Source organism: Marmota monax, unplaced genomic scaffold (genome assembly GCF_021218885.2).
Source record: "Marmota monax isolate L192 unplaced genomic scaffold, Marmota_monax_Labrador192_F-V1.1 WCK01_AAM20220418_F8-fsc00261, whole genome shotgun sequence".
NCBI lineage: Eukaryota > Metazoa > Chordata > Mammalia > Rodentia > Sciuridae > Marmota > Marmota monax.
This window is the reverse complement of record NW_026695225.1, coordinates 430,875-458,001: the sequence shown is the minus strand read 5'-3', so window position 1 is coordinate 458,001 and position 27,127 is coordinate 430,875.

Sequence of the window (27,127 nt, the reverse complement as noted above, 5' to 3'; positions counted from 1 at the left end):
ATATTTATTGATTTCCGTATATTGAACCAGCCTTGCATCCCAGGGATGAATCCTACTTGATCATGGTGCACAGTTTTTTTGATATGTTTTTGTATCCGATTCGCCAGAATTTTATTGAGGATTTTTGCATCTAGGTTCATTAGAGATATTGGTCTGTAGTTTTCTTTCTTTGAAGTGTCTTTGTCTGGTTTAGGAATCAGGGTGATGTTGGCCTCGTAGAATGAATTTGGAAGTTCTCCCTCTTTTTCTATTTCCTGAAGTAGCTTGAAAAGTATTGGTATTAGTTCCTCTTTAAAGGTTTTGTAAAACTCTGCTGTATACCCATCCGGTCCTGGGCTTTTCTTAGTTGGTAGTCTTTTGATGGTTTCTTCTATTTCCTCAATTGATATTGGTCTGTTTAGGTTGTCTATATCCTCCTGACTCAATCTGGGCAGATCATATGACTTAAGAAATTTATCGATGCCTTCACTATCTTCTAATTTATTGGAGTATAAGGATTCAAAATAATTTTTGATTATCTTCTGTATATCTGAGGTGTCTGTTGTGATATTGCCTTTTTCATCCTTCTATTTCTTTTGCTGTTGTTTTGCTCTTCTTTTTCTAGGATTTTGAGATGAAGTATGAGATCATTTATTTGTTGGTTCTTTCTTTTTTTAAGGAATGAACTCCAAGCAATGAATTTTCCTCTTAGAACTGCTTTCAATGTGTCCCATAGATTCCTATATGCTGTGTCTGTGTTTTCATTTATCTCTAAGAATTTTTAAATTTCCTCTTTGATGTCTTCTATAACCCATTGATCATTCAGTAACCTATTGTTCATTCTCCAAGTGATGCATGATTTTTCCTTCCTTCTTTTATCGTTGATTTTCAGTTTCATTCCATTATGATCAGATAAGATGCATGGTATTATCTCTACTCCTTTATATTGTCTAAGAGTTGCCCTGTGACATAATATATGATCTATTTTTGAGAAGGATCCATGTGCTGCTGAGAAAAAAGTGTAACTGCTTGATGTTGGGTGGTATATTCTATATATGTCAATTAAGTCTAGGTTATTAATTGTGTTATTGAGTTCTATAGTTTCCTTATTCAACTTTTGTTTGGAAGATCTGTCCAGTGGTGAGAGAGGTGTGTTGAAGTCTCCCATTATTATTGTATGGTGGTCTATTAGACTCTTGAACTTGAGAAGAGTTTGTTTGATGAACATAGCTGCACCATTGTTTGGGGCATATATATTTATGATTGTTATGTCTTGTTGGTGTATGGTTCCCTTGAGCAGTATGTAGTGTCCCTCTTTATCCCTTTTGATTAACTTTGGCTTGAAATCTATTTTATTTGATATGAGTATGGACACTCCTGCTTGTTTCCGAAGTCCATATGAGTGATATGATTTTTCCCAACCTTTCACCTTCAGCCTATGTATGTCTTTTCCTATCAAATGCGTCTCCTGTAGGCAGCATATTGTTGGGTCTTGTTTTGTGATCCATTCTACTAGCCTGTGTCTCTTAATTGGTGAGTTTAAGCCATTAACATTTAGGGTTATTATTGAGATCTGGGTTGTTCTTCCAGCCATATTTGTTTATTTATGTTACTAAACATGGTTTGTTTTCCTCTTTGATTATTTCCCCCCCCCTTTACTGTCCTACCTCCCACTGTTGGTTTTCATTGTTATTTTCCATTTCCTCTTCCTGTAATGTTTTGCCGAGGATGTTTTGAAGAGATGGTTTTCTAGCTGCAAATTCTTTAAACTTTTGTTTATCGTGGAAGGTTTTAATTTCATCTTCCATCATGAAGCTTAATTTCGCTGGATACACAATTCTTGGTTGGAACCCATTTTCTTTCAGTGTTTGAAATATGTTATTCCAGGATCTTCTAGCTTTCAGAGTCTGTGTTGAAAGATCAGCTGTTATCCTGATTGGTTTACCCCTAAATGTAATCTGCTTCCTTTCTCTTGTAGCTTTTAAAATTCTCTCCTTATTCTGTATGTTTTGCATCTTCATTATAATGTGTCTAGGTGTGGATCTCTTATGATTTTGCACATTCGGCGTCTTGTAGGCTTCTAGGATTTGGGATTCTGTCTCATTCTTCAAGTCTGGGAAGTTTTCTTCTATTATTTCATTGAATAGATTGCTCATTCATTTGGTTTGGACCTCTATACCTTCCTGTATCCCAATGACTCTTAAGTTTGGTCTCTTTATGTTATCCCATATTTCTTGGATGTTCTGCTCATGGTTTCTTAACAGTCTTGCTGAGCTGTCTATGTTCTTTTCAAGTTGAAATACTTTGTCTTCATTGTCTGATATTCTATCTTCTAAGTGTTCTACTCTGCTGGTAGTATTCTCAATTGAGTTTTTAAATTGGTTTATTGCTTTCTGCATTTCTAGGATTTCTGTTTGTTTTTTATAACCTCTATCTCCCTGTATAGTTGATCTTTTGCTTCCTGGATTTGTTTGTGTAATTCATTGTCGAAGTCATCTTTCATTGTCTGATTTTGCTGTCTAATATCTTCCTTGAGACTCCAGATCATCTGAAGCATGTATATCCTGAATTCTTTATCTGACATTCCATCTGCTGCAGCTGTTACCTCTTCTAAAGTTGAGTTGACCTGCATTGCTTGTGGTCCTTTCTTTCCTTGTCTTTTCATACTGCTCGTGTTTCTTTCTGCTTGGTGAAACTGTTGTGTTTTTGAAATTTTCCCCCTATATATTTATATTGCTCTTGTATAGTTGAAAAGTCTCCCTTGCAGGGTCGGGCAGCGGCTGTGCTCCTCCTCCAATTGGGGTGATCTGTCTACCACGCTGACGGGCCTCTGGGCCTGTTCTGCCGGTCAGTCGCAGGTCTGCCTACCTTGCGGGCATGGGTGGCAGCTCTGCTCTGCTCCTACTCCAATTGGGGTGTCGTGACTACCACACCAGAAGGTTGCTGGGCCTGTTCCGGGCGCGGGCGGCGGCTCTGCTCTGCCCCTACTCCAATTGGGGTGACGTGTGTACCACGCCGGCAGGCCGCTGGGCCTGATCCGCAGGTCTGTCGCAGGTCTGCCTACCTTGCAGGCATGGGCAGCGGCTCTGCTCTGCCCCTCCTCCAATTGGTGTGACATGTCTATCACACCCGCGGACCTCTGGGCCTGTTCTGCCGGTCGGTCGCAGGTCTGCCTACCTTTCGTGCACGGGTGGCGGCTCTGCTCTGCCCCTACTCCAATTGGGGTGACGTGACTACTATGCCGGCGGGTTGCTGGGCCTGTTCCGGGTGCGGGCGGCGGCTCTGCTCTGCCCCTCTGGCTTGATGACAAAGTGAGAGAGACTCGGGTGTTTGTGACTCACTTTCTTTACTAGGAGACCAACTGTTTCTGTCGCCGCTGGTATCGATGAAGTTCTCTCCTCCGCCGCTTTCTGATGACATCAGATCTCTGCCATGTTTGTATCCCATGCGAATGGCAGCATTTCGTTCCCTTTGCCGGGTGACCAAAGCAACAGGTGAGTCCTGACCTGCCCTCACAAGCTCCGTCTCAATCCTGTTGCCACTGCCTATGAAGGCTCGGTTGGTATTTACCTCCACAGTATTCAGCAGGACCCGGACCGAGAAGCAGTTTCCGCGGGTTCTTTAGCCCTGGGCCAGAGCAGTTCAGGGAGCCGGAATTCGGCCGCTCCGTGCTCGGTGTATGTTCTGATAGGAGCAGGCTCCGAGAAGCAGTTTCTGCGGGTTCTTTAGCACTGAGCCTGAGTAATTTGTCTGCAAGACGCAGGCAAATGGCAGCCTGAAATTACCTGTTCTATGGCTGAATGAGCTGCGATCAGTCGAAAACAGGGATGGTGACGTCAGCTCTCCAAGATGGTGGCCGCTGGCTTCCTCTGTGGTCTGACCGGTGTGGAGAACCGAATTGGACTGCTTCCTTCCCCCATCTCAAACCCAGAATTCAGCACTGAGCACGGTGATTGCACAGCTGGCAGAAGCCCGCAGAATCCGCAGCACTGTATCTTTGCGTTGCTATCTCCTCGTTTCCCAGCACGCGCCGCAGACTCATCACAACCACTTTTGAAATATTTCTATCACCTCAAAAAAGGATCCCATAGGACTGTAAATGTAGCACAGTGATAGAGCATTTGCCTGGCAAGTGTAAGGCCTTACATTCTATCCCCAGCACCACAAAGATAAAAGAGGTTCCCATACTATTTAGCAATCACATGACAATTTTCCATCCCCTTCCCCAGCTTTCAGTAACCGATTTATTTTCTGTCTCTACAGATTTGTCTGTTTGAATATTTCATATAAGTAGAATCATATATGTGGTCTTTTGGTCTGACTTTTTTGATTAGCACGTTGTTTTCAAGATTCATCCATTATATAGATATACCCCATTATTATTTCCATTCATCAGTTGATGGAAATTTGGATTGTTTCCACCTTTGGCTATTGTGGATAATACTACTGTGAACAGTGGTATACTAATTTCTGTTTGAGTCTCTAGTTTCAATTCTTTTGAGCACATTCCCAGAAGTACAATTACCATTCTGGGTCATAGAATAACTTGGTGTTTTTAACCATTTGTGGAACTGTTTTTGTCACCCCCCCACCCCACCCCCCCGGTTATTTTGCTGCAGCCAGACTGTGGCATTTTCCTGCTTCCTAGTAATTGCACCATTTTATATTCTCACCAGAAATGTATGAGGGCTTCAATTTTTCACATCTTTGCCAACACTTGTCATTGTCTAATTTTGGGGTTATAACCATCCTGATTGGTATAATGTGCTCTCTTAACTGTAGTTTTGATTTTTTTCCCTGATGACTAATGATGTTGAACATTTCATGTGCTTGTTAGGCATTTATATATCTTCTTTAGTAAAATATTCAAATTTTTCAAATCGAATTAAGTCTTTTTATTAAGTTATAAGAGTTCTTCGTATATTTTATGTACCACTTCCTTATCCTTACAAGATCTGCAAGTATTGGCCAACAAATATCTTTAGAAAAAGGCATTTCAAAATTGCTAATTAAAATTTCATATATTCCTTGTTAAAGATAACAGACACATTTCAACAAAGTGTGTTTTAAATGAACATCCACAAATACCAGTTTTGGAACTACTCTCATAAAATTGGATATGGATCTCCAGGGGGGAAAGTTTGTCCCATTGATTGTGAACAAAGCACAATAACACAAACCTTTTTCAACACACTTACTTATGTTCTGACAAAATACAGCAGAATATCAAAAACAAAATGTCAAACATTATCAGTTACTCCAAATTAATCTCAAAATGAAAGTAATAAAATAGAAATCAAAGCAAACATCTTGCCAGGCCCTCTGACCCCAGCACAGAGTATTTCCACTCTAGGAATAGCCAGACCCTATAGCCTTAGAAGTTTAGCAGAGATTTTCTTGAAACTCAATGTGCATTAAGGCTTCCAATTTTTCATCTCAGTCCTAATACTTTCTTTTGTTTTCCACAGCCTCTTTCCAGATATAGCTGGCTAACACCATCTGGTAATTTTGACAATGCTACATGAGGAAGAAGGTAGGCACACATAAAACCAAACCCTGGAGGCTCAAAGACCAGCTTTGGGGAAATGACCCTATATCTGTAGGCATAAGCAGGAGAAGTTCCCATAATTACAAGAAAGCCATGGGATTGTACCTATATTAATAGAGTCTTAGTTTTTAACTTAATTGATAATTGATATTCTTTTCCAGTAAAAATGCTTTGTATGCAAAATCTGTTATTCTGATGTTTTTAGGACTGCAGCTGGTTGCTTCAATCTGGAGAAGGACTCTAGTATTTCAGGTCAAACAGTAAGGCTCAGGCAACTGGCTTCATTCAGTACATTTGGTATCCTTTATATCTTAGAAGAAATGTGTTTAGTGTATTCCTTGAAGCTTTTAAACCTCTTCTAAGGTGGTGGGAAGAATACAGAATCAGTGGTCATAACACCTGAATTGCAGACCTGGATCAGTGTTCACTCAGTCCTAGCTGTGAAACTACTAATAAGTCTCTGTGCCTGTTTTCCTGTCTTTAAAATGGGAATGATATGCTAAGTGAAGTAAGCCAATACCCCCCAAAAAACAAAGAAGGTAAAATGTTTTTTCAGATAAGTGAATGCTGATCCATAATGGGGGGCAAGGGAAGAATGGAGGAACTTTGGGTTGTGCAGAAGGTGGGGGAGGAAAGAGAGTTGGCAGGAGGGGAGATGGTGGAATGACACAGACATTATTACCCTATGTATGGGTATGATTGCTTGAATGTGTGTGTGACATAGAGTGTGTGTGACATAGAGTGTGACTCTATGTCATGTACAACCAGATAAATGAGAAATTATGCTCTATTTGTGTAAAAAATAAAATTAAATTAATTAAAATTATAAAATAAAATAGGAATGATGATATTTGTATTAAATTAATTGAAGACAGAGAAAGAAATCACAAAATCTACAGGAGTCATTCATTCTCTTCCTCTGCCCTCTGAATTGGTTTTCCCATGGGTTCCATCTCTGCTCAGGTTGTAAAGTATAAAACAATCTAAAGGGTGAGTTGCATTGAGGAAAAAGCAGATGGTGTAGTACAGTTGGAGGGGGTTGCAAAGCACAACTGGAGAGGATGAGAAATGAGGCTTCAATAGAGCTATATTATAATCTTGGAGGGCTGTGATAAGGACTTTGGACAGTAATCTATCAAAAAAGAGAAGTCATTGAGGAATTTCAAGAAGAAGTATTGAATGCTTATCTGTGTGTTTAGAAAGATCACAGCAGTTTGGGGATGCATTGGAGGAAGGAGAGACAGAGCACAGAAACAGATAGAAAGATATTTGGTGATATTACAGAAACTTAAGAAAGTGGTAGTTAATGTAAAGAGAATGGAAAGGACTCAATGTTTGATTCAATGTGGAGAAAATGGAGTGGGAGTAAAGGATTCTAGTTCACACAATTGGGAAAATCATGGAATAACACAAGAGGTTTGAGATAGCATAAATTTGTTTGGGACATGCTGAGTTTGAAGTGCCCACAACTATCCATGCAGCAAAGTGTAGTAAAACTTTAGAAGTGGGTGCTATTCGCTCAAAGAGAGGAACTGAGAGGTCTGGATTGGATTTAATCAGGTGTACCTAGAGGTAATAACTGAAGACATAACAGAAGATGACAAAGCCCAGTGAAGGAATATACAGTGACAAAAATGCCAGGAGTCAGCCCTCAAGAACAAGAATTTCCAAGGTACAGAAGAGGAAGAATGCACAAAGGAACAATGGTAAAGAATGTTCCAGAGATGAAAGTTTTACCAAGTGGGGAACAGTCAAAAATAACCAAATGCTACCAAGAGTCTGAGTCGGAGAAGAACAGAAAAAAGATCATTGGAGTTAACAATTAAATACTATTTGGTCATGGTCAGGTCAAGACAATTTCAATCGATGGGGAGAGAACCTGAAAAGTGACTAAGAGGCAATTATGGAGATAGAGCAATGACAAAATATCCTCAGGAAGCTTGGTGAAAGGACAGAGTTAGAAGGTGTTTGTAAAATGAGTTTGAGTGAGATAATGTGTGTGATAGTTCTGTTAAGAAAAATGCCCAGGACAGTTATTATTCTGTTAAGCAAAGGCTACTCTCCAAAAAAGACAAACAGCCCTCCCAGCAGCATATAAATGAGTCATTCAATAAAGGAAATACATAGAGTTCCTGTTATAATTTCTGTTTTCATGGAAATGGAAGCACTCTCCATTCATCTGTGTTTTGAGAGATCTCATTAAGAAATTATTCCCTCAGGGGACTTACAATTGGCATCAGAAATGAGAGGACTTTTGGGCCTCAGCCCTCAACTTGTGGGTTCCAATACTATGTCCAGAATGTGCAGAGAAAAGAGCTCCAGACTTGGAGTTTCAATCACATAACTTATTGGGTCCCACTGCCTCACTTATACAGCTGAGACGTTGGTGCTGCCCCATTGACTCACAATTTATCTTGGGGATTGAACCAAAAGCTTCTTGCATGCTAGGCAAGTACTCCACCACTGAGCTATGCTCCAAACCACATCTCTAGTATTTTTTATAATAGCCACCTTACCAGGAAGATGATAGAGCAGATCTAGGCAGCAACCCTCTACCCCTCCACAGCTCAAAAAGAAACAGTGAATGAACAGCTGACCGGAGAGATGAGTGATAGAGTAAACTCTAAAACTCAATACTGGAAAGTTTGTGAAGGTTGGAGGCACTTGGAGTTTAGTTACCAGAGCAGAAAATAAGGACACAATTCCTCAACCCCAAGCCCTGACAGGAGTGGGGATGTGGGTAAGAATAACAAAGAGCCAAAGAGAGGGAGACACATAAACTTACTTCCTTAACAACATTTGGAAGGAAAAACAGACCAAGTTAAAGTGGGACAGAAGCAGCAAAGACAGTGAAAGATATCAAGCAGGCTAACCCAAATTGTGGGCAGAAATCTGGGCTAGGCAGGGCAGCCATTTTGTAGAGTCCACAGCTAGCCAGGCTCCCTAGAAGAAATTAAATCAACACAGCTTCTCCCCACCTTCATATAGTAACAAATAAAACTAGAGGGAATATCTCTGAAATTGGTTGCCAGAGTAATTCACCTAGAAGGAAATTGTGAAGAGATGCTTTTACCGAAGCCTATCAAAATCTCTTCCCCTCCCTCCAGACAAGGGGAGTAGGGTGGGGCTGACCTAAGAGCTAATCACTCTTGGGGAGTGCTAGCCCCAAACAGTACTCCCCACACCCTCCACAGGAGCTCATGCAAAAAACCAGCCAACTGACATCCTCCCGCTATCACAGTGAAGGGTAAAATCCAGCTGACCTGCACCAACCAGGTTGGAGGCTTCTGTGCCACAAATGGCTCACAGAGAACCTGCACCCACTGGCCCCACAGTTGCAGATAACCACAAACTACTTAGATAGTAGTTTCTCCAAAGAAATCTCTGTGGAGAGGAGTAGGCACTTGTGATTCACAGCTTCAGGCAATAGGGGCTCAGATGTAGGCAGGCCAAAAATCTCTTTATCTCAGTCACCAAGACAGTAGCACTCTGGTGATACACATTAGCCAGAGTGGAGGCTTCTGCCCCCACAGACCACCTACCAAGAACCTGCAATCACAGGGCTCATACCTGCAGGCATCCACTAAACTTTATGCCACTTTAAAGAAAACCCTGTGGAGGGGAGTGGGTGCATAGCATCCCACAGCAGTTAGCACAATAGCATTGAGCCCTGCATCCTGTGACTGGCACCCAACAGAAACAGCCAGTAAATGCAGTACAGAACCCACCAAGCATGCAGGCTCAGTCCCCTGGTCTGATAAACAAGAACTGACTGGTGAGAAATCCATAGCATCTAGGGAATTATCTCCTGTGCTCCAGCACCTCTAGGAGAAACTACAGCCTTGGTTCCCAGAGTTGCCAGTTACCTCAATTCTCATTCAGATGCAGGGACCCACAGAAGGCAATTACTGAGAACAACCTTAAGCAGTCAGTAGAGAACCTTGCACATACACAATGCCAATACTCCTCACGAAGGAACTTACAGAGGAGTACCCCACAGACACCAGCTACTGTGTAGTGTGCCCAGAAACAAGCCCACTGACCTGTGATCTGTGTACTTCAGAGAGGGCAGCAGCCCTTCACCCCTCCACAAGCCACACAGCACCACATCAAACAAGATACAGACATGTACATTTAACCTCCACATTCCCAACATCCTGAAATACATATGAGTAGCTCACACTGAATCTGACAGCACTGAATAGACGGAGCTTTTCTTAAGAATGACACAGAGGACTACACTCTCTGAAAACAAATAACCTGGCTGCTAAGTTATAGACAATTGGGGATCATCTCATCTGGTACCTGGACCCAACAGAAAGCTAGTAGGTACCTGGACACACCAAAGATCAGAGGGGGTTTCCTAGAAAGAACTGAACGAGAAGTGAGCTGGTGTGATCACTATCTCCACACCTAGGGAAATAGAAGTAAAACTGAAGAATAGTGGGAAACTTCTAAAGGTCTCAAATCCTGAAGAAATCCAAACCAAGAAGACTCAATAAGAAATTTCTCCATTTCACCATGGATTATTGTAAATAGCTCTAATGTCAATTTTATTATTATTATTTTTATTTGTTCTACTTAGTTGTACCTGACAGTTGAATGCATTTCAATTCATTGTACACAAATGGAGCACAACATTTCAATTCTCTGGTTGTACATGGTGCAGAGACACACCATTCATGCAATCATGCATGTGCCTTTGGGTAATGATGTCCACCTCATTCCACCATATTTCCTACCTTGATAACCCCTCATTACCCTCCTCTTTGCCCAATCCAAAGCTCCTCCATTCTTCCCATGCCCCCCCATCATAGATCAGCATCCATTAATCAGAGAAAACATTCGACCTTTAATTTGGGGGGATTGGCTTACTTTGCTTAGCATAATATTCTCCAAATCTATCTATTTGCCTGCAATGCCATAATTTTATTTTCTTTTAATGCTGAGTAACATTGCATTGTGTATATATACCACAGTTTCTTTATGCATTCATCTATTGATGGATATCTAGGTTAGTTCCACAGTTTAGCTATTGTGAATTCAGCTGCTATAAACATTGATGTGGCTATGTCACTACAGCATGCTGATTTTAAGTTCTTTGTGTATAGACTGAGGAGTGGGATAGCTGGGTCAAATGGTGGTTCCATTCCAATTTTTCTAAGGAATCTCCACGCTGCTTTCCAACATAGTTGCACCAATTTGCAGTCCCACCAACAATGTATGACTGTACCTTTCCCCACATCCTCTCTAACACTTATTATTGCTTGTATTCTTGATAACTGCCATTCTGACTAGGGTGAGATGAAATGTTAGAGTAGTTTTGATTTGCAGTTCTCTAGTTACTAAAGATGTTGAATAATTTTTCATATGTTTATTCATCACTTGTATATCTTCTTCTGAGAAGTGTCTGTTCAGTTCCTTAGCCATTTATTGATTGGATGTGTTTGTTTTGTTTTGTTGGTATTAAGGTTTTTGAATTCTTTATATATCCTGGATATTAGTGCTCTATTTGATGTACATGTTGTAAAATTTGCTCTCATATTCTAGGTTCTCTCTTCACCTCAATGATTGTCTCTTTTGCTAAGAAGCTTTTTGGTTGGAATCCATCCCATTTATTGATTATTGATTTTACTTCTTGCACTTTAAGAGTCTTGTTAAGGAAGTCAAGGCCAAATTCGACATGATGAAGATTTGGGCCTACTTTTTCTTTTATTATGCAATTACTGAGGATAACCTCAAGCAGCCAGTAGAGAACCTTGCACATACACAATGCCAATACACCCCGTGAAGGAACTTACAGAAGAGTACCCCACAGACACCAGCCACTGTGTAGTGTACCCAGAAACAAGCCCACTGACCTGTGATCTGTGAACTTCAGAGAGGGCAATGGTAAGATCAAAATCAACATCTTTGTGTCTGTGCTCATCAGGGATATTGGTCTGAAGTTTTCTTTCCTTGATGTGTCTTTCTCTGATTTTGGTATCAGGGTAATGCTAGCCTCATAGAATGAGTTTGGAAGAATTCCCTCCTTTTCTATTTCATGGAATACATTGAGGAGTATTGGTATTATTTCTTCTTGGAAGGTCTTGTAGAACTCGGCTGAGAATCTATCTGGTCCTAGGCTTTTTTTGGTTGGTAGGCTTTAGATGGCATCTTCTATATCATTGCTTAAAATTGATCTGTTTAAATTGTGTATGTCCTCCTGATTCAGTTTGGGTAGATCATATGTTTCTAGAAATTTGTTGATGTCTTCAAAATTTCCTATTTAATTGGAGTAAAATTTTCCAAATAATTTCTAATTATCTTCTGTATTTCAATAGTGTCCGTTGTGCTATTTCCTTTTTCATCATGAATTTTAGTAATTTGAATTTTCCCTCTTCTTCATTCATTAGCATGGCTAAAGGTTTATCAATTTTATTTATTTTTTCAAAGAACCAACTTTTCATTTTGTTAATTTTTTGAATTGTTTCTTTTGTTTCAATTTCATTGATTTCAGCTCTGATTTTAATTATTTCCTGTCTTCTACTACTTGGGGTGTTGATTTGTTCTTCTTTTTCTAGGGCTTTGAGATGTAATGTTAGGACTCATTTGTTGACTTTTTATTCTTTTAATGAATGAGTTCAATGCAATGAACTTTCCTCTTAGCACTGCTTTCATAGTGCACCAGAGATTTCGATATGTTGTATTGGTGTTCTCATTTACCTCTAGGAATAGTTTATCTTCTCCCTGATGTCATCTGGTATCCATTGCTCATTCAATATCACATTATTTAGTCTCCAGATGTTGGATTAGCTTCTATTTTCTATTTTATCATTGATTTCTAGTTTCATTCCATTATGATCTGATAGAATACAGGGTAGTATCTCTATTTTTTTTGTGTTTGCTGAGAGTTGCTTTGTGGCATAACATGGTCTATTTTAGAGAAGGATCCATGTGCTGCTAAGAAGAAAGTGTTTTCTCTCAATGATAGATAAAATACTCTAGTCTAAATCATTGATTGTAGTATTGAGTTCTATAGTTTTTTGTTTAGTTTTTGTTTGAAAGATATATCCAGTGGTGAGAGAGCTGAGTTAAAGTTACCCAGTATTATTTGCTTCTTGAAATTCAGAACGGTTTGTTTGATTTACATAGATGATCCAGTGTTTGGGGCATAGGTATTTATGATTGTTATGTCTTGTTGAAGTATGGCTCCCTTAAGCAGTATGAATTGTCCTTTTTTATCTCTTCTGACTAACTTTGGTTTGAAGTCCACTTCATCTGATATTAGGATGGAAACCCCTGCTTGTTTACATGGCCCACGTGAGTCATATGTTTTTTCCCATCCTTTCTCCTTCAGTCTGTGGATGTCTTTTCCTATGAGATGAGTCTTTTGAAGGCTTTTTTTAAAATCCAATCTGTCAGTTTATGTCTTTTAATTGATGAGTTTAGGCCATTAACATTCAGGGTTATTATTGAGACATGGTTTGTATGGGTTTTTTTGTTTTTTTTATTGGTTGTTCAAAACATTACAAAGCTCTTGACATATCATATTTCATACATTAGATTCAAGTGGGTTATGAACTCCCATTTTTACCCCAAATACAGATTGCAGATTCACATCAGTTACACATCCACATTTTTACATAATGCCCTATTAGTAACTGTTGTATTCTGCTAACTTTCCTATCCTCTACTATCCCCCCTCCCCTCCCCTCCCATCTTCTCTCTCTACCCCATTTACTGTAATTCATTTCTCTCCTTGTTTATTTTCCCATTCCCCTCACAACCTCTTATATGTAATTTTGTATAACAATAAGGGTCTCCTTCCATTTCCATGCAAATTCCCTTTTCTCTCCCTTTCCCTCCCACCTCATGTCTCTGTTTAATGTTAATCTTTTCTTCCTGCTCTTCCTCCCTGCTCTGTTCTTAGTTGCTCTCATTATATCAAAGAAGACATTTGGTATTTGTTTTTTAGGGATTAGCTAGCTTCACTAAGCATAATCTGCTCTAGTGCCATCCATTTCCCTGCAAATTCCATGATTTTGTCATTTTTTAGTGCTGCGTAATACTCCATGGTGTATAAATGCCACATTTTTTTATCCATTCATCTATTGAAGGGCATCTGGGTTGGTTCCACAGTCTAGCTATTATGAATTGTGCTGCTATGAACATCGATGTGGCAGTATCCCTGTAGAACGCTCTTTTAAGGTCTTCAGGGAATAGTCCGAGAAGGGCAATAGCTGGGTCAAATGGTGGTTCCATTCCCAACTTTCCCAGGAATCTCCATACTGCTTTCCAAATTGGCTGCACCCATTTGCAGTCCCACCAGCAATGTACAAGAGTACCCTTTTCCCCACATCCTTGCCAGCACTTATTGTTGTTTGACTTCATAATGGCTGCCAATCTTACTGGAGTGAGATGGTATCTTAGGGTGGTTTTGATTTGCATTTCTCTGACTGCTAGAGATGGTGAGCATTTTTTCATATGCTTTTTGATTGACTGTATGTCCTCCTCTGAGAAGTGTCTGTTCAGGTCCTTGGCCCATTTGTTGATTGGGTTATTTGTTATCTTATTGTCTAATTTTTTGAGTTCTTTGTATACTCTGGATATTAGGGCTCTATCTGAAGTGTGAGGAGTAAAAATTTGTTCCCAAGACGTAGGCTCCCTATTTACCTCTCTCATTGTTTCTCTTGCTGAGAAAAAACTTTTTAGTTTGAGTAAGTCCCAATTGTTGATTCTAGTTATTAACTCTTGTGCTATGGGTGTCCTATTAAGGAATTTGGAGCCCGACCCTACAATATGTAGATCGGAGCCAACTTTTTCTTCTATCAGACAGCGTGTCTCTGATTTGATATCAAGCTCCTTGATCCATTTTGAGTTAACTTTTGTGCATGGCAAGAGTAGGGGATTCAGTTTCATTTTGTTGCATATGGATTTCCAGTTTTCCCAACACCATTTGTTGAAGATGCTATCTTTCCTCCATTGCATGCTTTTAGCCCCTTTATCAAATATAAGTTAGTTGTAACTTTGTGGATTAGTCTCTGTGTCTTCTATTCTGTACCATTGGTCCACCCGCCTGTTTTGGTACCAGTATCATGCTGTTTTTGTTACTATTGCTCTGTAATATAGTTTGAAATCTGGTATCGCTATACCGCCTGATTCACACTTCCTGCTTAGAATTGCTTTTGCTATTCTGGGTCTTTTATTTTTCCATATGAATTTCATGATTGCTTTCTCTATTTCTACAAGAAATGTCGTTGGGATTTTGATTGGCATTGCATTAAACCTATAGAAAACTTTGGGTAATATTGCCATTTTGATGATGTTAGTTCTGCCTATCCATGAACAGGGTATATTTTTCCATCTTCTAAGATCTTCTTCTACTTCTCTCCTTAGGGTTCTGTAGTTTTCATTGTATAAATCTTTCACCTCTTTTGTTAGGTTGATTCCCAAGTATTTTATTTTTTTTTGAGGATATTGTGAATGGAGTGTTTTTCCTCATTTCCATTTCAGAAGTTTTGTCGCTGATATACAGGAATGCCTTTGATTTATGCGTGTTGATTTTATATCCTGCCACTTTGCTGAATTCATTTATTAGTTCTAGTAGTTTTTTTGTAGACCCTTTTGGGTCTTCTAGGTATAGAATCATGTCACCTGCAAATAGTGATAATTTAAGTTCTTCCTTTCCTATTTTTATGCCTTTAATTTCTTTCGTCTGTCTAATTGCTCTGGCCAGTGTTTCGAGAACTATATTGAATAGAAGTGGTGATAGAGGGCATCCCTGTCTTGTTCCAGATTTTAGAGGGAATGCCTTCAATTTTTCTCCATTCAGAATGATGCTAGCCTGAGGCTTAGCATAGATTGCTTTTACAATGTCGAGGTAAGTTCCTGTTATCCCTAGTTTTTCTAATGTTTTGACATAAAGGGATGCTGTACTTTGTCGAATGCTTTTTCCGCATCTATCGAGATGATCATATGGTTCTTATTTTTAAGTCTATTGATGTGGTGAATAACATTTATTGATTTCCGTATATTGAACCATCCTTGCATCCCAGGGATGAATCCTACTTGATCATGGTGCACAATTTTTTTGATGTGCCTTTGTATCCAATTCGCCAGAATTTTATTGAGGATTTTTGCATCTAGGTTCATCAGAGATATTGGTCTGTAGTTTACTTTCTTTGAGGTGTCTTTGTCTGGTTTCGGAATCAGGGTGATGTTGGCCTCATAGAATGAATTTGGAAGAGCTCCCTCTTTTTCTATTTCCTGAAATAACTTGAAAAGTATTGGTATTAATTGGTATTAATTCTTCTTTAAAGGTTTTGTAAAACTCCGCTGTATACCCATCCGGTCCTGGGCTTTTCTTGGTTGGTAGTCTTTTGATTGCTTCTTCTATTTCATCCATTGATATTGGTCTGTTCAAATTGTGTGTATCCTCCTAACTCAGTCTGGGCAAATCATATGACTTAAGAAATTTATCGATGTCTTCACTATCTTCTATTTTATTGGAATATAGGTTTTCAAAATAATTTCTAATTATCTTCTGTATTTCTGTAGCATCTGTTGTGATATTGCCTTTTTCGTCCCGTATGTTAGTAATTTGAGTTCTCTCTCTTCTTCTCTTCATTAGCATGGCTAAGGGTCTGTCGATCTTATTTATTTTTTTTGAAGAACCAACTTTTAGTTTTTTTAATTTTTTCAATAGTTTCTTTTGTTTCAATTTCGTTGATTTCCGCTCTGATTTTAATTATTTCTTGCCTTCTGCTACATTAGCTGTTGTTTTGCTCTTCCTTTTCTAGGGCTTTGAGATGAAGTGTGAGCTCATTTATTTGTTGGTTTTTCCTTTTTTTGAGGAATGACCTCCAGGCGATGAATTTCCCTCTTAAAACTGCTTTCATTGTGTCCCATAGATTCCGATATGTTGTGTCTGTATTTTCATTTATCTCTAAGAATTTTTTGATTTCCTCCTTTATGTCTTCTGTAACCCATTGATCATTCAGTAACATATTGTTCATTTTCCATGTGATGTAGGATTTTTCCTTCCTTCTTTTATCATTGATTTCCAGTTTCATTCCATTATGATCAGATAAAATGCATGGTATTATCTCCACCCCTTTATATTTACTGAGGGTTGCCCTATGGCATAATATATGGTCTATTTTTGAGAAGGATCCATGTGCTGCTGAGAAAAAAGTATATCCACTTGATGATGGTTGATATATTCTATATATGTCAGTTAAGTCTAGGTTATTGATTGTGATATTGAGTTCTATAGTTTCTTTATTCAACTTTTGTTTGGAGGATCTGTCCAATGGTGAGAGAGGTGTGTTGAAGTCACCCATAATTATTGTGTTGTGGTCTATTTGATTCTTGAACTTGAGGAGAATTTGTTTTATGAACGTCCTAGCACCATTATTTGGTGCATAAATATTGATAATTGTTATGTCTTGTTGGTGAATGGTTCCTTTTATCAGTGTATAATGTCCTTCCTTATCCCTTTTGATTAACTTAGTCTTGAAGTCGATTTTATTCAATATGAGGATGGCCACCCCTGCTTGCTTACGAGGACCGTGTGCGTGGTATATTTTTTCCCAACCTTTCACCTTCAGCCTGTGTATGTCTTTTCCAATCAGATGTGTCTCCTGGAGGCAGCATATTGTTGGATTTGTTTTTTTAATCCATGTTACCAGCCTATGTCGCTGTATTGGAGAGTTTAAGCCATTAAAGTTTACAGTTACTATTGATATATGGTTTGTACTTCCAGCCATGTTTGATTATTTATCTTCTTTTTTTTTAATTTAGTTTGTTTCTCCATGATTAGCTTTCCCCCCACCCTCTGTCTTTACCAAGGCACTTCCCACTGATGGTTTTGGTTATTGGTTTTCATTTCTTCTTCGTGTAGTGTTTTGCTCAAGACGCTTTGCAATGCTGGTTTTCTGGCTGCAAATTCTTTTAGCTTTTGTTTATCATGAAAGATTTTTATTTCGTTGTCGTACCTGAAGCTTAATTTTGCTGGATACAGAATTCTTGGTTGTCATCCATTGTCTTTCAGTGTTTGAAATACGTTGTTCCAGGATCTTCTCGCTTTCAGCATCTATGATGAAAAATCCGTTGTTAACCTTATTGGTTTACCCCTGAATGTAATCTGCCTCCTTTCTCTTGTAGCTTTTAATATTTTCTCTTTGTTCTGTATATTGGATATCTTCATAACAATGTGTCTTGGCGTTGGTCTACTGTGATTTTGTGTGCTCGGTGTCCTGTATGCATCTACAATTTGTATATCCGTTTCCTTTTTTATTTCTGGAAAGTTTTCTGTAATTATTTCATTCAGCAGGTTACTCATTCCCTTGGTTTGAATCTCTATACCTTCCTCTATCCCGATGACTCGTAAGTTTGTTTTTTTTATGTTATCCCATATCTCTTGGATGTTTTTCTCGTGATTTTTTACCAGCCTTTCTGAGTTGGCTAGACTCTTTTCAAGATGATATATTTTGTCTTCATTATCTGACGTTCTGTCTTCTACTTGCTCCACTCTGTTAGTGATACTCTCATTTGAGTTTTTAATTTGGTTTATAATTTCCTTCATTTCTAGAATTATTGTTTGATTTTTTTATTATCTCTATCTCCTGATAAAGATGCATAACTTCTTCTTTTATCTGTTTATGTAATTCATTTTCAATGTGTTCTTTCGCTGTTTGAATTTGCTGTCTCGTATCCTCTTTAAGGTTCCATTCCATCTGTCTAAGGTATTCCTTGAGTTCTTTATATGACCATTTTTCTGCTGACTCTAGGTCCTCCTGAATATTTAGGCTGTCCTGCATTGTTTGTACTCCTTTTCTTCCTTGCTTTTTCATGCTGCTCATGTTACTTCTTGTTCTGTTTGACTGCTAAGTTACTGTTTACTCTTATAAATTTATTTGATGCTTGGGAGGAAAGATATTAGAAGGGAAGGGAAGAAGTCACTAACGAGAATGAGAGTAAGCAGGTAGAATTCAAGGAAGGGGGAATAAGAAAATTGAAAAGAAAAGAAAAGACAAAAGAAAAAAATAGAAAATAAAAAAAGAAGATATCTCTAATGAACCTAGATGCAAAAATCCTCAATAAAATTCTGGCGAATCGGATACAAAAACATATCAAAAAAATTGTGCACCATGATCAAGTAGGAGTCATCCCTGGGATGCAAGGCTGGTTCAATATACGGAAATCAATAAATGTTATTCACCACATCAATAGACTTAAAAATAAGAACCATATGATCATCTCTATAGATGCGGAAAAAGCATTCGACAAAGTACAGCATCCCTTTATGTTCAAAACTCTAGAAAAACTAGGGATAACAGGAACATACCTCAATATTGTAAAAGCAATCTATGCTAAGCCTCAGGCTAGCATCATTCTGAATGGAGAAAAATTGAAGGCATTCCCTCTAAAATCTGGAACAAGACAGGGATGCCCTCTCTCACCACTTCTGTTCAACATAGTTCTCGAAACACTGGCCAGAGCAATTAGACAGATGAAAGAAATTAAAGGCATAAAAATAGGAAAAGAAGAACTTAAATTATCACTATTTGCAGATGATATGATTCTATACCTAGAAGACCCAAAAGGCTCTAAAAAGAAACTATTAGAGCTAATAAATGAATTCAGCAAAGTGGCAGGATATAAAATCAACACGCATAAATCAAAGGCATTCCTGTATATCAGCGACAAATCCTCTGAAATGGAAATGAGGACAACCACTCCATTCACAATATCCTCAAAAAAAATAAAATACTTGGGAATCAACCTAACAAAAGAGGTGAAAGACTTATACAATGAAAACTACAGAACCCTAAAGAGAGAAATAGAAGAAGATCTTAGAAGATGGAAAAATATACCCTGTTCATGGATAGGCAGAACTAACATCATCAAAATGGTGATATTACCAAAAGTTCTCTATAGGTTTAATGCAATGCCAATCAATTTCTTGTAGAAATAGAGAAAGCAATCATGAAATTCATATGGAAAAATAAAAGACCCAGAATAGCAAAAACAATTCTAAGCAGGAAGTGTGAATCAGGCGGTATAGTGATACCAGACTTCAAACTATACTACAGAGCAATAGTAACAAAAACAGCATGATACTGGTACCAAAACAGGCGGGTGGACCAATGGTACAGAATAGAGGACACAGAAACCAATCCACAAAACCACAACTATCTTATATTTGATAAAGGGGCTAAAAGCATGCAATGGAGGAAGGATAGCATCTTCAACAAATGGTGCTGGGAAAACTGGAAATCCATATGCAACAAAATGAAACTGAATCCCTTTCTCTCGCCATGCACAAAAGTTAATTCAAAATGGATCAAGGAGCTTGATATCAAATCAGAGACACGCCGTCTGATAGAAGAAAAAGTTGGCTACGATCTACAGTCGGTGGGGTCGGGCTCCAAATTCCTCAATAGGACACCCATAGCACAAAAGTTAATAACTAGAATCAACAAATGGGACTTACTCAAACTAAACAGTTTTTTCTCAGCAAAAGAAACAATAAGAGAGGTAAATAGGGAGCCTACATCCTGGGAACAAATCTTTACTCCTCACACTTCAGATAGAGCCCTAATATCCAGAGTATACAAAGAACTCAAAAAATTAGACAATAAGAGAACAAACAACCCAATCAACAAATGGGCCAAGGACCTGAACAGACACTTCTCAGAGGAGGACATACAATCAATCAACAAGTACATGAAAAAATGCTCACCATCTCTAGCAGTCAGAGAAATGCAAATCAAAACCACCCTAAGATACCATCTCACTCCAGTTAGATTGACAGCCATTATGAAGTCAAACAACAACAAGTGCTGGCGAGGATGTGGGTAAAAGGGTACACTTGTACATTGCTGGTGGGACTGCAAATGGGTGCAGCCAATTTGGAAAGCAGTATGGAGATTTCTTGGAAAGCTGGGAATGGAGCCACCATTTGACCCAGCTATTCCCCTTCTTGGTCTATTCCCTAAAGACCTAAAAAGAGCATGCTATAGGGACACTGCTACATCGATGTTCATAGCAGCACAATTCACAATAGCAAGACTGTGGAACCAACCTAGATGCCCTTCAATAGATGAATGGATAAAAAAAATGTGGCATTTATACACAATGGAGTATAACTCTGCATTAAAAAATGACAAAATCATAGAATTTACAGGGAAATGGATGGCATTAGAGCAGATTATGCTAAGTGAAGCTAGCCAATCCCTAAAAAACAAATGCCAAATGTCTTCTTTGATATAAGGAGAGTAACTAAGATCAGAGTAGGGTCGAAGAGTATGAGAAGAAGATTAACATTAAACAGGGATGAGAGGTGGGAGGGAAAGGGAGAGAGAAGGGAAATTGCATGGAAATGGAAGGAGACCCTCAGAGTTATACAAAAGTACATACAAGAGGAAGCGAGGGGAAAGGGAAAAATAATACAAGGGGGACAAATGAATGTCAGTAGAGGGGGCAGAGAGAGAAGAGGGGAGGGGAGGGGAGGGGAGGGGGGATAGTAGAGGATAGGAAAGGCAGCAGAACACAACAGACACTAGTATGGCTATATGTAAATCAATGGATGTGTAACTGATGTGATTCTGCAATCTGTATATGGGGTAAAAATGGGAGCTCATAACCCACTTGAATCAAAGTGTGAAATATGATATATCAAGAACTATGTAATGTTTTGAACAGCCAACAATAAAAAATTTTAAAAAATAAATAAATAAATAAATAAAATAAATAAATATATACAAGTATTAATTGTCAATTAAACAATGAAATTAACCAAATTTTGCAATATACATATATGAATGAATATACCACAATACACTAATAAAAACATAAAAAATAAAAATAAACTAATATTTAAAACATAGTATATCTAAAAAAAATTTTTAATAATAATAATAATAATAGTAATAATAAAATCAAAATTAAAATTTAAAAACAAAATAATAAAATAAAAAATTTAAAAAAACAACAACAAAAAAATGAAAATGAAGAAAAAACCCAAATTAAAAAAAATTAATAAATGCAGTCTTAGAGTTTGATTAACTTCTCTTCCAGTAGGTGGAGCTGTGCTCACTGGGCCAAGCTTCTCCTCTCAATAGGCGGGAACCAATCACTGTGTAGCAGCTCTTCCTCCCAGACTGGGCGGGTCTCCAATCCTGAGTGCCTAGGGCCTTCTCTTGTGTCTAGTCACTTCCCCACTTTTCCTCAAGCCAGGCCCCACTCACCGGTGACGCTCACCACAATACTGGCTACACGCCAGGTCTGCTGCTCCTGGGAGCCCTGTTTTCATGAACGCCTGGGCACACTCTCCCTGTTTGCCTCCCTCAGACCCTACGTTTGTAGAGCTTGGGGCTGAGAACCCCCAGCGAATTTGCTTGCCCTCCGGTAGCCACGCCCCCGGTAGCTGGTGCAAGAGACCTCAGTTGTCAGCACTGGTGGGAGCGGTAGCCGGGAGTTCCGCGCCGCGAGTCCCGCGCCACTCCTGATTCCCTGGGTCTGGCTATTGCACTCACGGGAGAGCTGGGAGGGGCCCTTAAGGTTTCCCCGCTGTGTGGAGAGGGATGGCTAGGGGATTATACACCTGTCGCCGCTGGTTTCAATGAAGTTATCTCCGAGACATGGTTTGTATTCCTGGTCATTTTGGTTTATTTTTGGTTTTTAACTTGAGTTGGTTTCTCCATTGATTGGATTTTCCTTTAGTGTAGTTCCTCCCTTTGCTGATTTTCATTGTTGTTTTTCATTTCCTCCTCATGAAATATTTTGCCAAGAAAATTCTGAAGTGTAGGCTTTCTTGTTGTAAATTATTTTAATTTTTAATTATCATGGAAGGTTTTTATTTCATCATCAAATATGAAGCTTAATTTTGCTGAATATAAGATTCTTTTTGGCATCCAATTTCTTTCAGAGCTTGGTATATGTTGTTCCAGGATCTCCTGACTTTGATGGTCTGGATTGAGAAATCTGCTGAGATCTGAATTGATCTCCCCCTATATGTGATCTGAAACTTTTCTCTTGCAGCTTTTAAAATTCTATCCTTATTCTGTATGCTAGGCATTTTCATTATAATGTGCCTTGGTGTAAAACTGATGTTGTTTTGTACACTTGGTGTCCTGAAAGCCTCTTGTATTTGATTTCACAATTCATTCTTCATGTTTGGGAAATTTTCTGATATTATTTCATTGAGAAGATTGTGCATTCCTTTGGTTTGTATCTCTGTGCCTTCCTCCCTATAAATCTTATATGTGGTCTTTTGATGTTGTCCCATAATTGTGGGCTGTTCTGTTCATGGTTTCTCACCATCTTCACTGTGTTGTCAACTTTATTTTCAAGATTATATATTTTGTTTTTATTGCCTGAGGTTCTGTCTTCCAAATGATCTAGTCTGTTGTTGATGCTTTCTACTACTAAGTTTTTTTAATCTGGTTTATTGTTACCTTCATTTCAATGATTTTTGTTATTTTTTTTTCAGAGTCTCTATCTCTTGCTCAAAGTAATCTTTTGCTACCTGTATTTCCTTCTCTTTGTTCTTCCTCTTTGTTGGAGCACTCAATTGTTGCCTTATTTGCTCTCTTAATTCATTCTTTGCTTCACAGATCATTTTAATTTTGTACATTCTGAACTCCTTATCTGACATTTTATCTACTGTGATGCCAATGGAATCAATTATTGTATCAGCTTGACTTGTTTCAGGCACTTTCTTCCCTTGTTTATTCATATTGTCCATATGTATTCCTCTCTAGCAGTGTGGATTAGAGGGTCGCTCTGTTCCTACCACAGGGCAGTCTGGGGTCATCGTTGTCTGCTCCTCCTCTTTCTGTGCAGTGGGCAGACCAAGATCACAGTCATCTACTGCTCCTTCTTAGACTGGAAGTGCTGAGAAATTAACCCTGCCTTGAAGAAACTCTCAACCAGCAACTCTCTGGAGTTGATGTATCAATATTCTAGCTCCCTTGCTCCTGGGCTAATGTTAATTTTGATCTTACTTTTCATTTTGAATCAATAGATGTTTCCCTATTATTTAACATTGTGCCTTCAACCCATGTGATTGTATTTCTAATGTTTTAAAGAATTAACTAAAATTATTCCATTTTTGTTTTCCCAGGTCAGGTTTATACTTCCTCTTCTTAGTATGTCTTCTTCCTCTTGCATTACCTGTTCCTGCCTCATAGTCCCCCATGCTCAATCTTTTTCTTTATTTTTTTAAACTTGGTTTGTATTATTCACTTCTATTTTTTTCTTCTAGCAGTTGCAAATTATCTGGTCTAATGTAGACTTAGTAGTCATGAATTCTTAGGTCTTTCTTTGTTTCCTTTGCCCAAATTTTCTCTCCTTCCCTTATCAGCCCCTATATAATGAAATAGTATTACTTTTAAATTTTTTTAGTTGAATATGGAAATATATCTTTATTTATTTATTTATTTATTTATTTATTTATTATTATTTATGTAGTTCTGAGGATCAAACAAGTACCTCACATGTGCTGGGCAAGTGCTATATCACTGTGCCACACCCCCAGCCCTGTAATAGTAATTTTACAATCTTTAATAATTAATTTCTCAATCTATTACAGAACATTACTATAATTTTATACCCAGATTAAGGGAACTGTGATGAACATTTCAACAAGTCTTTTTCCCCCTAAGGCTTATTAGTCTGTGATTGCAGTTACTAGGATTTAGTATCTTCTTTCAAAGTGGCACTGATATTGGGAACTGCAGAAGATAATGTTGAGTGGGAATATCAATACCTGGATATTTGCCTAGCCTAGGGCATTTGAGAGAAAGAAACTCAATAAATAGTTTCTTGCATAAAAGTAGAAGTGATAATCATCCCAGCAATCGGGTAGACCTACAAATAGTATGAAAAATCAAGGGAATAAACACCCCAAACAGCCCACAACACTTCAACAATTGACAAATTGATACCACAGTGGAGGAAATGTTGGAGAAAAAATTTAGAAAGTTTATAGTTAAAATGCTTCTTTTAATGTATTAAAAGAAGATGTAAGAGGGCTGGGGTTGTGGCTCAGTGGCAGAGCACTTGCCTACCATGTGTAAGACACTGGATTTGCTTCTCAGCACTGCATATAAATAAATAAAATAAAGGTCCATCAGCAACTATATATATATATATATATATATGATGTAATAAATGAACTTAGAAAATACAGGAAGTAAAAGATGGTTTAAATAAAAAGAGATTCTGAAAAAGAAACAAACAGAAATCCTGGAAATGATAGAGTCAATAAATCAAATTACAAATTCAGTTGAAATCATTACCAATAAGTCAGACCACTTTAAAGGCAGATTGACAATAAAGATGTTAAGAGATCAGAATTATTCAATAAATTGAAAAACATTAAAAGACCAAATTGAAGGCACTGAAATATATCCTAATTGAATGCACAACGTTTTCAAGATATTTAATGAAAATGAAGACCAAAAACAAGTAGGTGCAGCCAATCTCATATCAGACAAAGTAGACTTCAAGCTAAAATTAATGAGAAGAGATAAAGAAGGTCATTTCATACTGATTAAAGAAATCTTCCAACAATAATGATTGTAAATATTTATGCCCCAAATGTTGGTGTAGCCACATGCAGAAAACAAAATCTTTTCAATATAAAGAATCAAATATACCACAATACAATAATACTGGGTGATTTCAGCACACTTCTCTCACCATAGGATAGGTTATCCAGACATAGTACTAAGTAAATAATCTTCAAAAATAAAAATTTATTAATCAAATGAACACAACATACAGCTATAGAATATTTCATTAATTTACAATCAAATTCACTTTATTTTTGTGGCACATGGAACATTCTTTAAAATAGAGTATATGGAACCAGTCCAGTTACCTGGCACCAAATTAACGGATAAAGAAAATGTGATATGTATATACAATGGAGTTTTACTCAACCATAAAAAATGAAATTATTGTATTTACGGGTAAATGGGTGGAACTAGAGAACATCATGCTAAGTGAAATAAGCCCAGATCAGAAAGTCAAGGGTCAAAATTTGTTCTTTCATGTGGAAGCTAGACAAAATAAATAAGAAAAAATAGGGGGAGTCCCATGAAAATAGAAGAGAGATCAGTAAAGTAAAGGAAGAAGATAGAGGGGAAGGAAGGAGGGCCAGGAAAAGGGAGGAACAATGGGATGAGCTTGACCAAATTATTCTGTATACATATGTGATTACATCACAGTGAATTTCACCTTCATGGATATCTATAAACACTAATAAGTTTTTTTGAAAAAAAAAAAGAAATTACTCCCTCAGATATTTAAGCAAAAATGACATGAGCTTGCTACTATCTTTTAAGCTAGGAGATTGAGGCCATCTATCTGTAAAGACCAATTAAGTTACTTGGTGACTTTGAGCACTGAATTCCACCTGATTTGGTGTTGTATTGACCCAGCCTGAATTTTTCAATCCACCACAAATACCTTTTATCAAATTATACACACGTTAGTAGCATGAGAGAGCTGGGGAGACTCAGACTGAAAGCTTTTAGGGACAGAGCTAAGAGTAAAGGTGGCAGAGAAACTTAGTATGTGTAAAACATGAAGTTCTGGGTATGTAGGGACTTCAATAGAGTGAAAGTTGACTAGTTTTCTGCTGAGTCCATGTTCTCTGAAATAATCAGTTTGACAAAAACAATAATAACTAATCTTTCACAATTAACAAAGCACTTCCACATTCATTATATCATTTGATCCTAACAATCCTGCAAGGTAGGATGTGCTGTGATTATTATTCCCTTTTGTAGCTGCAGAAACTAAAGCACAAGTGGTAAGTGACACCATAACATGGATAGACATAAATAGCAGAGCTAAGGCTCTACTTCATATCTCCTGAGACTCAGTCCAGCACCCTTTCTGTCAAGTACATAGTCAGAATAAACACACAACAATCAAATAATTTTTTGGCTCCAGTGGCACCACTGATACAATTCTGAGAAGTAGAAACCATACTCACAAATATTCTGGGGTCTATCCATAGAATTAGACTTTTGTTCCTGAAAGTTAACTTTTTCTTCCTGATCATTCACTTAAATTCTTGGTGCATTATGTGAAAAGTCTTGTTTCAGTAAGACAGACAATATTACCCATGCTGTGTCCATGTCTGATTTTCTGAACAATGCTCTTTGCTTTGTTAAATCCTAGGTTCTTTACTCATCTACCCCCCACATTCAGCTGAGAAAAGCCACCACACCTGTGAATCTCACATCCTGAAATTTGAATCACAATTTGAATTTATTTCCATATCTATTATTAATGTCTGGATGTAAGATGAGGGAAAATGGACACATTAGAGAAATGAATTCAGCATAATGAAGGTCATTTTCAATTGTGACTGCCCATTATACAACTCTTTGGCTAGCATTACAGACAGATGCCATGCAATAGAATTTTTTTGCGATATTGAGTTAGCTTCTTGGCAGACTAAGGCATCTCATTAGTAATCTTGGATCTCTTTCCATATTTGTGATTCAACTCTAGATGTTACATAGTAGGTGACTTGGGCTTTGTGCCATAAAATCCACAATGACATTTCTATACAAATACTGGTTATTGAGAGAG